General features: G+C 41.9%; 1 long non-coding RNA gene across 4 annotated transcripts in view; it reads left to right on the plus strand.

The window, feature by feature from the left end:
* LOC144299909 (uncharacterized) overlaps positions 1-13,823 on the plus strand; it is a 383,693-nt gene that overhangs the window by 344,893 nt on the left and 24,977 nt on the right. For 2 of the 4 annotated variants that reach the window (XR_013366553.1, XR_013366552.1), the window contains exons 1-3: positions 421-2,139; positions 7,737-7,881; positions 8,198-8,425. This is a non-coding gene — a long non-coding RNA (uncharacterized LOC144299909). Of the gene's footprint in view, positions 1-420; positions 2,140-7,736; positions 7,882-8,197; positions 8,426-9,415; positions 9,721-13,823 lie in introns of those variants that run through there. The other 2 variants (XR_013366550.1, XR_013366551.1) reach the window with 2 other exon arrangements.

Raw genomic sequence — 13,823 nt, forward strand, 5'->3', positions numbered from 1 at the left:
GACCCTACTCTTCCGCCATCTTGCTCCTCCCCCCTTTATGTTATTATTATAATTATTTTAATTTTATAAGTATTACAAACCCCATAACATATTGTTAGTATGTTTTGCTTCAAGAAATTGTTTTTTTAAAGAAATTACCTTTTTTTAAAGTCATCTATATTTATCCATATATGTCCCATATCTGGCCTATTTCAGCCTTTTATGTAGATTTAATTTTCTGTCTAAGGAACTTCCTTAACATTTCTTGTAGGCAGGATGGCCGGTGATGAATTTAGATTTGTTTAGCTTTCTTTGTCTTTTGCTCATCTTCCTTATTGAAGGATATTTTCAATGGATACAGTATTTTAAGGCAACTCCCTTAATTTGCTCTTAAAGATGTAATTACTTGCCTCTGATTTCCATCATTTTTTAATAAGAAGATAGCATTAAAAAAAAAAAAGAAGATAGCATTTATTCTTCCATTCTTCTTTGTGTGCCATATGTCTTTTTCTTCCGGTTGCTTTAATGATCTTCTGTCTATGTTTTTCATTTCCAGCAACTAGATGATTACATACTAGGTGTGTTTCTCTTCGCAGAGACCATGCTAATGAAAATATGAATCGTCTTCTCTTCCTTTAAAGAGAATTGAGTTTTATTTTGGCAAAGTAGTTAATGGGTTGGATGCTCAGGTTGACCTCAGAGAGTGACCTGGTCAGGTTTTGTTAACATGGGTAGGGAACAGCTCCATCTCCCAAGCTAGAGGAGTTTTATCCCTAAAGGCATGCACTTCCTGGGGGTATCAATCCATTGCTTGGGTTATTCAGAATACTCTGTTCCTTCCCTGGTCAGAATTCCAACATCTCCTGGCCCAGGGTACCCTCTGGAGTTGCTCTGTGACTCACCCCTTCCCTGGCCCTGCCAGTGGCTCTTCCCCATTAAGCTTTGGTGTCTTGCCTCGCAAATCCACAGTAAGTATTTGGCCCAGAGGTAAGGGGACCTCCACGCAGATTTGTGGTGTTTCTTGTTGATACAGCTTCTTATATCTCTCTCTCTTTTTTTAAGATTGTTTTATTTATTCATGAGAGACACAGAGAGAGAGGGGCAGAGACACAGGCAGGGGGAGAAGCAGGCTCACTATGGAGAGCCAGATGCGGGACTTGATCCCAGGACCTGGGATCATGACCTGAGCTGAAGGCAGATGCTCAGCTGCTGAGTCACCCAGGGGCCCCGAGCTTCTTGTCTCTTATTGTCCTCTTCCACTAATTCTGGCAGCATTGTTACACCGAACTCCTGCCTCTGTTTTCTCAGCCCAGCAAGGCCACTACCCATCTGCTTTGGTTGTGCTTCTCTCTGCTGGGAGTGGAAAATAGGGTGAACATGGAGGTGGTCCTGAGTGTTCCTTTCTCTCAAACAACTCTTGACTGTCTGAAAGCAGTTGCTTCATACATTTGTGGATGAGGGAGAGAGTGAGTCTGGTATCAGTGACTCCATCATGGCTGGAATCAAAAATAATCTCACAGGGTTTGGAGAATAAGTGATAGAATGCTTATGAAGTCTCAGGTACACAGTAAATGATTAATAAATGCAGCTGGTATTATTTTAATATTTTACTACATATTTAACTCTGTTTCTAGACTATATAGATTCTTTAAGTTAAAGACTGTGTCTTCATCATCTTTAAATCCTCAATACCTAGCACGAAGCCTGGCACACTGCAAATGTTATTTGAACTCGAGTTATCTTAACCAAGAAATGTGTTGACCAACCACTCCTATATGTATAAAGATGGAGTTCAGGAAAAAGAATTGTCAGGCAGCTCTTGGTACTTATTTTGAACCCATTCCAGGGTTAAATCAAAACCAAGAGTATTGACAAACTCTTTCATTTACTTATTTCTCTACTGTGGATGTATCCAATAACATCGAGGCTGCTTCCCAGTGTCAAGTCCTTGGGCAGGGCTGGAGCAGAGAAATGGGAGAAGATGGGAATTATGACCCTGTCAACTTCAACACCTGTATCAGAGATGTTACCACAAATATGCATATAGTACTTCAATGAAGAACCAATTCTGATAAGTCTGTGGAGTGATCAAAAGACTTCAGGAATTCCAGAAATGGGAGATAATGCATATATTCGGAAGGGATGGCTGAGGAATGGGAGGTAAGTCTGGATAAGTTACTGGTTGGATCAGATTTTATTTTGGGTCTTGACTCGCACACTAACCCTAGACTATAGAAGTTTGGACTTTTGAGGTGGTGTTAATGGGTAGAGTCTCAGAAGGTTTCTCATGCAGTGAAATGATAGATTCTGATGCTCTCATGTACATTAATTTTTACCTGAAAGTACTCAAAAAAGGACAGCAAGAAAGCTAGGGAAAGAGAGCCCAGAAGAGGAAAGAGAAAAATTCAGATAGTCTACTGAAGAATCCACAGAAATCTGACACAGATATTCAAACCTCGGTTCCCTGTTTGGGTGATCTTGGCTTCCATGCATAGATTTTCTTCTTCCTGGGTGCCCATCTCAAAATAGGACCATGAAATGGAATAGGACAAATTTGGTGTTTGGACTCTCCAGAAGCCACTGGCTGATTTGAGATCAGTCCTGCATGGGGTCTTCATCTAGCCATATTTGCCCTCACCATGCACAAAGGTCCCCTTCTCATTTTCCATGATCTAAATCCTGAACACTTTTCTTGGAACACCAAGCTTGATTTGTTTAAGCACCAGGACTTCGAACCTTGCTACTTACTTTCTTGTTTTCCCCTCACTTGGAAGGGCTTTTCTTGGGTCTCTTGGCATCCATCAGTTCAATCTTCCTCTATCTTATCTGATCTCCCTGTGGAACCCTTCCTCTGCATATAGCTCTGACCTGCATATTCGAAGCACAGCATAAACTCTTGAGGATGAGCTGTTCTGCTTCTCTCTAATCCCTTCCCATTTGGTCCCAGATTCTTATGTAGGATCCAGTTGGTTTCCTTCAGGGAGGCAAGAGAGCACTTTGGTTAAAAATCATGGGTTTACAGAGTTAGGCCTAGATTCAAATCCTGACTCTGAAATTTTTATAGATGAGCGATCTTGTCCATTGAACACAAAACCCCTCATTCAAGATTAAGCCAAGGTTGTACTTCAGAAACTCCTCCTTCCTTTTGCATGTTCAGTATGAAAATAAAAAAGTTAGCTACAACTTTTACTTGGCTGGGTTTTGGGGATTTTGTACCAATGCCTGGAAAACCTAGATGTGGTATCTATGTTGGTCCATCTTATTGTCCAAGTGAATGGCTTATTCCTGAATTTTTCTCCTCAAAATTTCTAAAGACTTCACTCCCTTCCCTTAGGCCTGGGTCTCCAGCTGGTAGAAGCCAGAAAGAACCACAAAAACAAAATCCTTAAAAAACAAAAACAAAACAAAACAAAACCAAAATCCTTTTCCAGGATTGCTCAATGGCATTTGATTATGCCCAAGGCCGCAAGTGGTGTTAGGGATGCAGCCACAGACAGGCAGCATTATCTCCATCAAGGGGTTGATGATTTACTCTCCGGGATTTTTCTGGCTTCTTTGAGGAAATGGGTCCCTAAATCCACCATCCTCTAGACAAATCGCCAGCCTTTCCAAAACCATCTCCTATAAATTATCTATACGGTAGGGCGTTAACATCCATTGGGGATCTATTTCATGCCAGTCATTGGACTAAACCCCTTAGGTAGATTCACTTTTGATTCTTCACTCAGGTCTTGTGAGGCTTCCCTTAGCCCCATTTTACAGATGAGAAAACTGAGTTCAGAAAATGTAGATCATTTGCCCAGAGGTGATTGCAGACAGATGGGCGGAGCCAGATTCAAACTCCCTCCTATTCATTCAACCAGCCTCTGCTGCCTCTTTGAACAGATCTTCTACTTTCCACCTCCCACATGGATAGCTTTATTTTTGAAAGCTGTTAGTTTTTCTAGCCTCCACCCCCCACCCCCTCTGCAGTCATTCTTTTATGGAGCATTCAATACATTCCGCCTTTGAAAGGAGAAACAAACCTAAAAGCTCCAGTGAAATGAAAATGCTAAGGCTTCTTCAAACTTAAGTAGCATTAGAAGCAATTACATTTGTGCAAATGTAGAAAGGTTTGTTGCTATTTCTGACTCCCCCATACCCCAAGGCAGTAAACCGGAGGTGGGCTGTTAACCATTTCAGGGCGAAGTTCAAGGTAGTAAAGACTCAGGTTTTATTGTTTGCATTCTCTATCGAGTACCTTTTTAAAGTGAAAGCCACCATCTGTTTACTCAAATAAATTAATGCTTTTATTTCAAAATACACTTTTGTGAGAATAGGGTTGCACGGCCATTCATTAGAAAAAAAAAAAGACAAAGTAATGAAACATACCCTTACATCTTTGCAGTTAGCGACAGATTTTAGTTCTTCTTCCTTTTTTTTTCTTTTTCTTTCATCTGTTGACCTAAACCCACAGCACCATTTTCACAAAACGCGTACAAGCGTGTGGCTTATGAGAGGATGATGACAAATGAGGTGATGTGAGATGCGCTTAAAAATGTATGAAGATGTAAATAATATCACTTGCAAAGTGCAAAGATGTAAAACTTGCAAAGATAGAGGCTGTTAAGTCTGAAGGAGAGAGAAACAAATTCTGCCCAGCTGACTCCTTAGGAATATTTTCCTGTTAGCTGTTGCTGCATGACAAAGGGCCCCAAGTTTAGGAACTTAAAAGGACAAAATATCCTTTCTGACAGTTCTGCAATGTGAGCAGGACTGGGCTGCACCATTCTTGGGCTCCCCCCAGCCCCGCCTCTGCTGGGGCTGAAATGTCCAAGATGCATGTGGAAGGGTAGCTGGTGCTCCTTCTGGAATGGCTGGAGGGGCTGGGGTCTCCTCGGGCATGGCAATCTCTCCCCATGTGGGTTCCTTGGGTTTTCCTACAGCATGGGGAGCTCAGAGTCACTGGGCTTCTCAGTCAGTGCTGGCTTCAAAGAGGCAGAAGCTGTCAGTGCTTTCATAAGGGCTGGATTCAGCAGTCCAAGGGCTTGAGATCCTCCGTGTTTTATTGGTCAAACCAATTCATGAGGCCATCTGAGGTTCAGGGAAGGAAAACAGACTCCACTTTTGGAGTGGGTGCCGAGCACTTGGAGGTGAGGAGGGATTCATGAGGACTGCTGCTGGAGACTCTGCCCCACACAGGCGCTGGCTGCTATCCGATATCAACTCTTTCATCTTTCAGTTCTGATTAATGGAATATTCTACAGCACTGAAAAGATAAGTCACAGCTACATGCAAGAGCTTGATAAATATTCCAAACATCACAATGATAGAACGAAGACACACAATAATGCAATGCTATATGATTCATTTTATGAAGTTTAAAAGTAAGCAAGGTGAACTATATTGTTCATTGATGCATAGATAGGTGGCAAAATTATTAAGAAAAACAGGAAAATGATTATCATAAAAGTCAGATTAAGAATGCAGGTGTTTGTAGTGGGGGGGGACATTAGAGGCTTCTTGGTGCTGGTAATATACATTTTTTTTTTTGCTTGATGTGGGTTATGGTCATGTGCATGTTTGATTTAATTGTATCATTTATGCAGATTTTGTGCTTGTAGGTTATATCCCTAAATTTTTAAAAAATTGTGAAAAGTTAAATTTTGGCCAAATTTAAAATTGTCATCTGTATACTTGACATGTACAGCTCAAAACTCTGGCTAATTTTTGTCTCTGATGAGACAGATAAGTGGGGGTAGCCTTGCCTAAAATCTTAAGTTTATTCATGGGAATGATTGCTCGTGATTTTCAAACAGGTGGCATGTCCTAAGCTCTCAGTAGGTACTTAATATATTACTGTACCCAATGCAGAGAAAAGTCTGAGTAATACGTATTACACCCATTTTCCAGAAAAAGATACAATGGCTGGTTAAGTGTAGCCTCAAAGTCACACAGCATTTGAACCTAGTCTCGCTGACTCTGAACTTCCTCTATAAACAAGCTCATGGCCCAGGGGTCCTGAACATCGACAGATTTCACCCATCTCCTGTGCTCCAGCTGGTCAAATCCAGAATGGGCAGCACCCAGGTCACCACTAGCACAAAAGCATAATTGTTTCAGGCTCTGTTCTCACCGGAGAAGCAGCCCATTGCAACCACGGGTGGACTTGGCTCAGTGTCAAGCCCTGGATCGAGGCCTCTCCCCTTGGCTTCTGACTGTTGACAGGCAGAGTGGCTCCCTCGGCCAGGCCAGGTTGTAATAAAGCTGCCTGGCACCCAGGATCTGCCAATGAAGGGAGGGCAAGGGCAGTGGAAAGAGCTGGTCTCCAAATTCCAGGAACCACATGGTGTTTATTCTGAGGCCAGCCTCCCATCACCCACCCCACTGGAAGCTGCTGCTGCCGAGTCTGGAGAGAATCCAGATTAAATAATAGTGTAATAAGGAGTACGTCTCTGTTTTGGTTTTTACAGATTATGCCATTTCAAAGGGACAAGAGCAAAGTCTCCTAAGGCCCTTATTGGGGTCTACTGAACCATGACCTAATTAAATCTATTGGAGAAAAGTCTCTTGTTGAAGAAAAGGGGGGGGGGGGCTGCATTGTTTCTTCTGAGAAATTATTTAGCCTTATGATGGCACTTATTTTTATGGGTACTAGAGAAACACAGACCAAACACTATATTGCCATTAGTGACTCCAAGGGGGTGGGGGACGGAGGGGATGTTCTCGGTAAGGACAATGCTTACATTGTCAAAGCTCTTTCACATCCATTATTGTCTTCCAACTGCTCCACAAAGCGGATGGGTCAGATATCACCAGATTAATTTTCAAGATGAACCCAAGAATTAAAGAGGTTGCCTTCTAAAACTCAAGTTTACAGACTGGATTATTTTCCGTGTTCTTCACATATTCATAACGGGAAAGAAATTTTGAGGAATGATGATTACGTTAAAACGAATACAAATACCGTTGATGCTAATATTAGGATGAAGAAGAAGAACAAGGCCCATAGCAAAGGGATGGAGAGAGGGAGGGAGAAGGATGAGGAAGGGAGGGGGAGGGGGGAGAGGAGAAGGAAGAGGAGGAACAAGAGGAGGAGAAGAGAAGGAGAATAAGTAGTAATGACGTGCCTTGAGCACCCATGGTGCGCAATTCATTATGAGGAGTTCTTACCTTCTCCTCCCTTGGAGGAGCTGTCTGAGAAGGGGCTGCTACATCTTTCCTCGGTGATCATGCATTGGAGACTTGGCCCATGTTGGCCCACTTTGAGATGAATCATTGAGACTATCTCTGAGCCTTTCACCCAAATTTCTCTGTGTGGTAGGAGACACAACGGAAGCACAGAGTGGATAAGCTACTTGCTCAGACATATGACCAGCGAGCACTGCAGAGCTGAGACAAGCATGGAGAGTCCCCTAGAACCTGAGATCTTTTCCCCTACTAAAGGTGGCTGAGGACATGTATGGGTGTTTATGCTCACATCCCTATTATTTGGGCACTCAATTCAAGACTCCTTTGGTTGCCAGTGGGAAAAAAAAATCTATTCAAGGTCATGTACAATTACAAAAACTACATTTATTTCTCACATCTAGGAAGTCCACTCAAGGGATATAATTGGCTTGAGCCATGACTGCATTCAGAGGCTTAAGCCACCTTGTCTGAACCTACCTTCTCCCTCCTTCAGCTCTATTTCCTCCTAGTTGGCTTCATTCTGAAAAGGACTTTCTTTACTCTGACAAAGATGGCTATACGTAAGTTCCCGATGTGTGTCTTTACAGGTAGTCCATTCTAGCTGGATGAGGGAAGCCACCTACTGTTCCAGCCAACCTTCTAGAAATGGCTCCCATTGGGCTGATTTGAGTCACATGTCCATTACAGAGCCAATCACTGGCCAGCAGGAAGGAATGCTTTGGCCACGATGAGGTAATGGGCCCACTCTGGAGAACTAGTGACTATACTCAGCCCACATTTACCCTCTGGCCTAAAAATAGGAGCGGGGTCATAGTTCACAGGAAAGACTGTGTGCTGTTATGCAAAGAAAGTAAGGTGGACAGGAGGTGGATAAAAGCTACAGACACCCAGTACAGACCCATGCAATTAGTCCCATCCTGTAACCTATCAGCATACACCATTGTCTAGAATCCTCTAGAATTGGGTCAGCAGGCTTGGTGGGGGATTTTAGGAATTAGGCAACTGTCAAGGTTTTGAAATCGATTAGCTCATATTCTTCATTTTACAGCTGAAAAGTTAAATGACTCGCCTCAGGCACCCATCTATTGAGAAAGAGGCTAGCGCTGCTCCTTAGGCCCAGGCTGGGATGCTGCATTGGCCTTGAACCCTGACATCTTCCTTCCCAGGACTGCCTTGACTGACCCAGCAACCCAACATCTGGCAGGTTCCAGGCTTCTCACTATTTCCCAACAAGACTTCTGGCATTGCCTTGACCAAAGAGGATGTTGCAGATGCTGTAAGTAGATGATATCAGAAATCCAAATGCAAAACAGGCATTCCCACATCCCCATTAGCCAACGTGAGTGCCTATTATAAAGCATTTTTCCCCATATTTATAGACATTTCATTGTGACCAACTAGTCCTCAAAAAAAAAAAATGTCTAAGTAAGGAAAAGGTCTGACGTAGTATTGATGCAATTGTTCTTATGAACGTAAAAGGAAGAGAAGTCACCCAGATGTGTTATCAAGCGAGATCTTGAACTATTTTTTTTAAGATTTTTTTTTAAATTTATTTATGAGAGACACAGAGAGAGATGCACAGACACAGGCAGAGGGACAAGCAGACTCCCCACAGGGAGCCTGATGTGGGACTCCATCCCAGAACCCTGAGATCACGACCTGAGCCAAAGGCAGATGCTCAACCGCTGAGCCACCCAGGCATCCTGAGATCTTGAACTATTTTCTAAAATGATATTTAAAAAACCAAACAAAACACACACACACACACAACTGCTCTTTGCTTTTCACAGTTGTGTGCAGCCCTGTGTAGAGAGTGGTCTGTTTCTTAGAACAGGGCCTGGCAGAAGGTGGCCTGTGGGCCCAGTCTTGCCCACACCTTATTGTAAAGTCGTATTGGAGCAAAGCACACCCGTGTCTATAACTGTTGCCTGAGCCTGCTTCTGTGCAACACACACAGGGGGTGAGCAGTTGTAGCAGAGACCATATGGCCTGCAAAATGGAAGTCATTTAGTCTCTGGCCCCTTATGGGAAACTTCCGACCCCAGGGTTAGAATACTAGATTTTCAGAGCTAACTATAATCTTAGCATTCGTTTCATCTAGAGGTCTCTAACTGGGGGTCCAGGGGCTGAATCTAACACACCAGCATGGAATTCTTGGGGGCTAATGTATTATTTAGTTCACTCTTAACTGAACCAATTTTTAAACACAAGAGGAAGATGTTTTAAACTTCAGATATCTGGCTTTTGGTTTTTTTTTTTTTTTTAGATGATTTGAAGATCTGGGGACATGAAACCATACCTATTTAGCAACCATTGGCAGGAGTTGAATAGTGGTTCTCCTTCTTTGACACAGAAGAGTTGTTGTATTTTTCTACAATCTCTCTCTCTCTCTCACCTCATCATTAAGGCTAAGTCTCAGTTGTCATGAATCATTACACTGTTGTCTCAAAGTCCAGAGAAATCCATCTGTGGTGATATTTCTATAAAGAGATAAAAAAGAACAACACCCCAAATCATTGCATGTATAGATGACCCTTGAACAACACGGCTTTGAACTCCACAAGTCCTCTTATATGCAGATTTTTTTCCCAATAAATACAGTATAGTACTATAAATATATTTTCTCTAGCTTGTGATTTTCCTAATTACATTTTTTTCTTTTCTCTAGCCTACTTGACGGTAAGAATACGTTATAAAAAAATATAATATATACAAGATGTATTTTTTTACAGCAAAAGGAGTTCTTTTTTTTTACATTTTTAAAATTTAAATTCAACAGTATTAATTGGCTAACTGTTCATGTTATTGGGAAGGGTTCTGGTCAACTGTAGGCTATCTGGTAGTTAAGTTTCAGAGGAATCAAAAGTTCTACATGGATTTCTGACTGCATGGGAGGTCAACACCCCCAACCTCTGTGTTGCTGTTCAAGGGCCAACTATATTGTGAAAAGCGGTAGAAGGCATATTCCATTACAGGATATAGTGAAGAATCTTCTTCCAAGTTTAATATGAAGACATATGGCCCTGGACAGTCACTACTTTTGAGGAATTTAAGTTTGTGGCCTAGTGATCAGTGTGACATTCTCATGGTTGAGGTGGGGAAACTGAGTCTCAAATCAGAAAAGAGACTTATTCAGGGACCACTATCACACAATAAGCTGGTGGTAGACACAAACCACCCAGGGTTACTAATTCTTGCTTCCATATTACATCATTATTTGGCACTATTGGCGCTCATCCAGGGCTTCTATATCATATCAAAATCAGTGCCAGCTTGTGTGTGTGTGTGTGTGTGTGTTTTAAAGATTTTATTTATTTGTTAGAGAGAGAGAGCACGAGAAAGAGAGCATGAACTGGTGGAGGGAGGAACAGAGGGAGAAGAAGACTCCCCGTTGAGCAGGGAGCCCGATGCCGACCTCGATCCCAGGACCCTGTGCTTATGACCTGAGCCTAAGGCAGACTTTTCACAGATTGATCCCCTCAGCCACCCCCAGTGCCAGCTTTTGTAACAAATGTTTTGTAAACTCCCTTTACCACACTGAAATGAAAATCGCAGATAACAAAATCTATTACAGACAAATTTGTGGATAATACAACCAACCTACACATCATTCACAAACACAGACACACAGACACGCACACCCATAACCACAGTCTCAATGAGAAAGAGGACAAAGAGAACCATGACAAATAATCCACATTGCACCTACATGTGGGCCTGCTGTGAAGGCAGCGGCTACTGTGCCAGCTGATACGGACGTGCTGTGCTCCACTGTGCTGGCAGCTCAACTCCTGCTAATGGCATTGTCGTGAGTGACATATTTTTCCATCTTGTCACCAACACAGCCAAGTCCAATTTTCCCTTGGATTGCATGATAGTGGCATGTATGGAAAATCCAGGGTACATTGAAATTGAGAAAAAAATGACTGGTGCTTATATATATATATATATATATATATATATATATATATATATAACACAGGGTTAGATTCTGGGCTCAGCTAATTATTAACAGGTTTTCACCCATATGAATGTCTGTCTCATGGTGTATTCGAAAGTCCTGTGGGAAACAGTCATTTTTCATATGGTGAGATCATCCTGTTGATTATAGGACATCTCACATCCCCAACCCTCGCTCACTGAATACCAGTAGCATCCCCACACCACTGAGATAAAGAAGGCCCCCACAAATTTCTGACACCCCCTTAGTGAGTGATACCACTGCATTGAAAACCACTGTTCCAGACCTTTCCCTGTTTCATCCTGGACTGTTTGGATGAATCTGTGCAGCTGGATAGATAGCCCAAAGGATCATGGGATATTTTGAACCACTGGAAGCGATGCCTAATGACCCCAGTCCCTGGGAATTTGCCCAGTTTTCTTAATAGGGAGCATCCTGCAGTGATTACTTGGGAGTGGACTCAGAGAAAACTCAGCAAGACCTGGGAATAATATTCCAAATGCCCACATATGTCCTCCCAAGTGAAAGCAAATCTCCCAACGGAAACCAGTCAGATGGGGGGATAGAGGGTCCATCCCCAAAACCTAGAGCATGGAGAGAAAAGATGACCCCAGAGAGGTGCCAGGGCCCAAAGAGTAGGTCCAAGAGTTCAGACCAAGCCCTGCCCCTTCTAAGAAACAAGAGGAGCTGGGGCTGTGGGCATTGTTATGCAAATGAAGCACAAAAAAATCCCCAAACTCTGAGTGCTCCCTTGAACAGTGGCTTAAGAGAGTCCTCAAAGATGTTTTTACCACATGTGCAAGAAATTAAAATTAGGCTTAAGCTATCTGAAGAGCCACTTTGACATTGCCATATGGTGGAAGCAAAAGCTGCTTTTTGGATTTAGCAAACATCTTAAACTATTTTTCAAATGATTTAGGTCCAGCAAGACCCAAAATGTATTTTTTTCTCCAAGTACCTTTTCCCCCCTCATTTTAAACCCTAGAGTATTTTGAAGGGAATTCAAGCCACATGTTTCTGATTCATTTACACTTAACTCATCAACATGTTGTTTTGCAAGAGTCATTTGATGTCCAAAAAGACCTTTTGAAATATATATTAAGTGTACGTGTACACACACATTTATATTTATACACACACACACACACATACACACTTAACGATATCTTCTCCTAAAGAGCAAGGAGCTATGTTTTGCTTAGAATTAACCATCTCTAAATACCCAAGAAACAAATCAGACAAGAAAGAAGCATCCTTCAAGTTCTTGAGTTGGCCAAAAAAAATTCCCCCTTCCCAGCCAAAGGTTTGTGTCCCAGAATAGCCTCGTCCAGAGGGAGGTCCATTGAGCTGCAGGAATGTGACCCAAAGGTGCAGAGTGCCTCCTTGAGGACGGGAGGCTGGACGCCAGCAGAATGTGGACCCTGCCTGCTTTGCACATAGGTGCTGACCAAGGGTTTAGACTGTGCTTCTATGTAAGTCAATCTTGTTCATGCTATAGGTTGCTTTGAAATGTCTCTTTCTGTCTCATTGGATAGATGATTGATGATAGATTAGATAGATAGATAGATAGATAGATAGATAGATAGATAGATAGATAGAGTAGGTAGATAATAGATATAGGTATACTTGTATATGCATATATATTTACAGATATAGATTACATATTCATATATATTTCATCTATCTATCCATCTATCTATATAATTTTGAAGAGAAACAATTCCAGGAAAATCATGTGGAAATCATTATTGCTTCTGGGTTAATAATGTGTGAATTATTTACATTGTCAGAACTGCCTTTCTTGACACCACATTTAGTAGATCTGGGGCCTTTGGAAGGCTCTTTCTCCCTCTTGTACCGAGGGCAGACATCACTAATTGATGTCTGAGCTCTTTCCTCATGAGCCTATACTAACCTTTGAATGCTTTTTTTAAAAAAGATTTTTCTATTTATTTATTCGTGAGAGACAAAGAGAGAGAGGCAGAGACATAGACAGAGGGAGAAGCAGACTCCCCACGGGGAGCCCAATGCAGGACTCGATCCCAGGACCCTGGGATCACACCCTGAGCCGAAGGCAGTTGCTTGACCACTGAGCCACCCAGGTTCTCCCTTGAATGCTTTTTAAAAGATAATTCTACAGGAAGCCTCCACTGAAGAGTTGGAGTCAGTCCAAAGAAGTGACCTCTTTGTCATCTCTGTGAAACATTAAGAAGCAGTAAGGGTTATTTCTAATTTATGATGAGAAAACAGAACACATTAGCTCATTTGCTCAAGGGTGGGCAGCAGGTAAGTAGCAGATGTAAGATTTGAACCCAGGCTTGAAAGACCTGTGAATATTCAGCTGATGTGTTCTCAAACCTTCTTACCATCATCAACCTCTGTATCACAATCTTTGTTACTGCTATCATCAATCGGAAAGATCCTCCTTTTGTTTAAAAAAAATATTTAAAAAAGATTTTAGAAAGCAGATAAAATTAGCATTTTTCATGACTTAAATTTAAGACATTCAGAATGTTAATATATACTAAACATGAAATCAGGCATTGAGGAAACAAGACTGTCATGATGATAAAAATGTGAAATCAGGTATTATCTGCAGCGTCCGAGTCTTGTACATCTTCACTAGACTTCTTAACCGTGTAGTTCTTAATCATCACCATGTCATGATCCTACAGTTCAAGAGATATTTAAAGAGAAGTTGCTTTAGAATCTC

This window comes from Canis aureus, chromosome 27 (genome assembly GCF_053574225.1).
Source record: "Canis aureus isolate CA01 chromosome 27, VMU_Caureus_v.1.0, whole genome shotgun sequence".
Classification (NCBI taxonomy): Eukaryota; Metazoa; Chordata; class Mammalia; order Carnivora; family Canidae; genus Canis; species Canis aureus.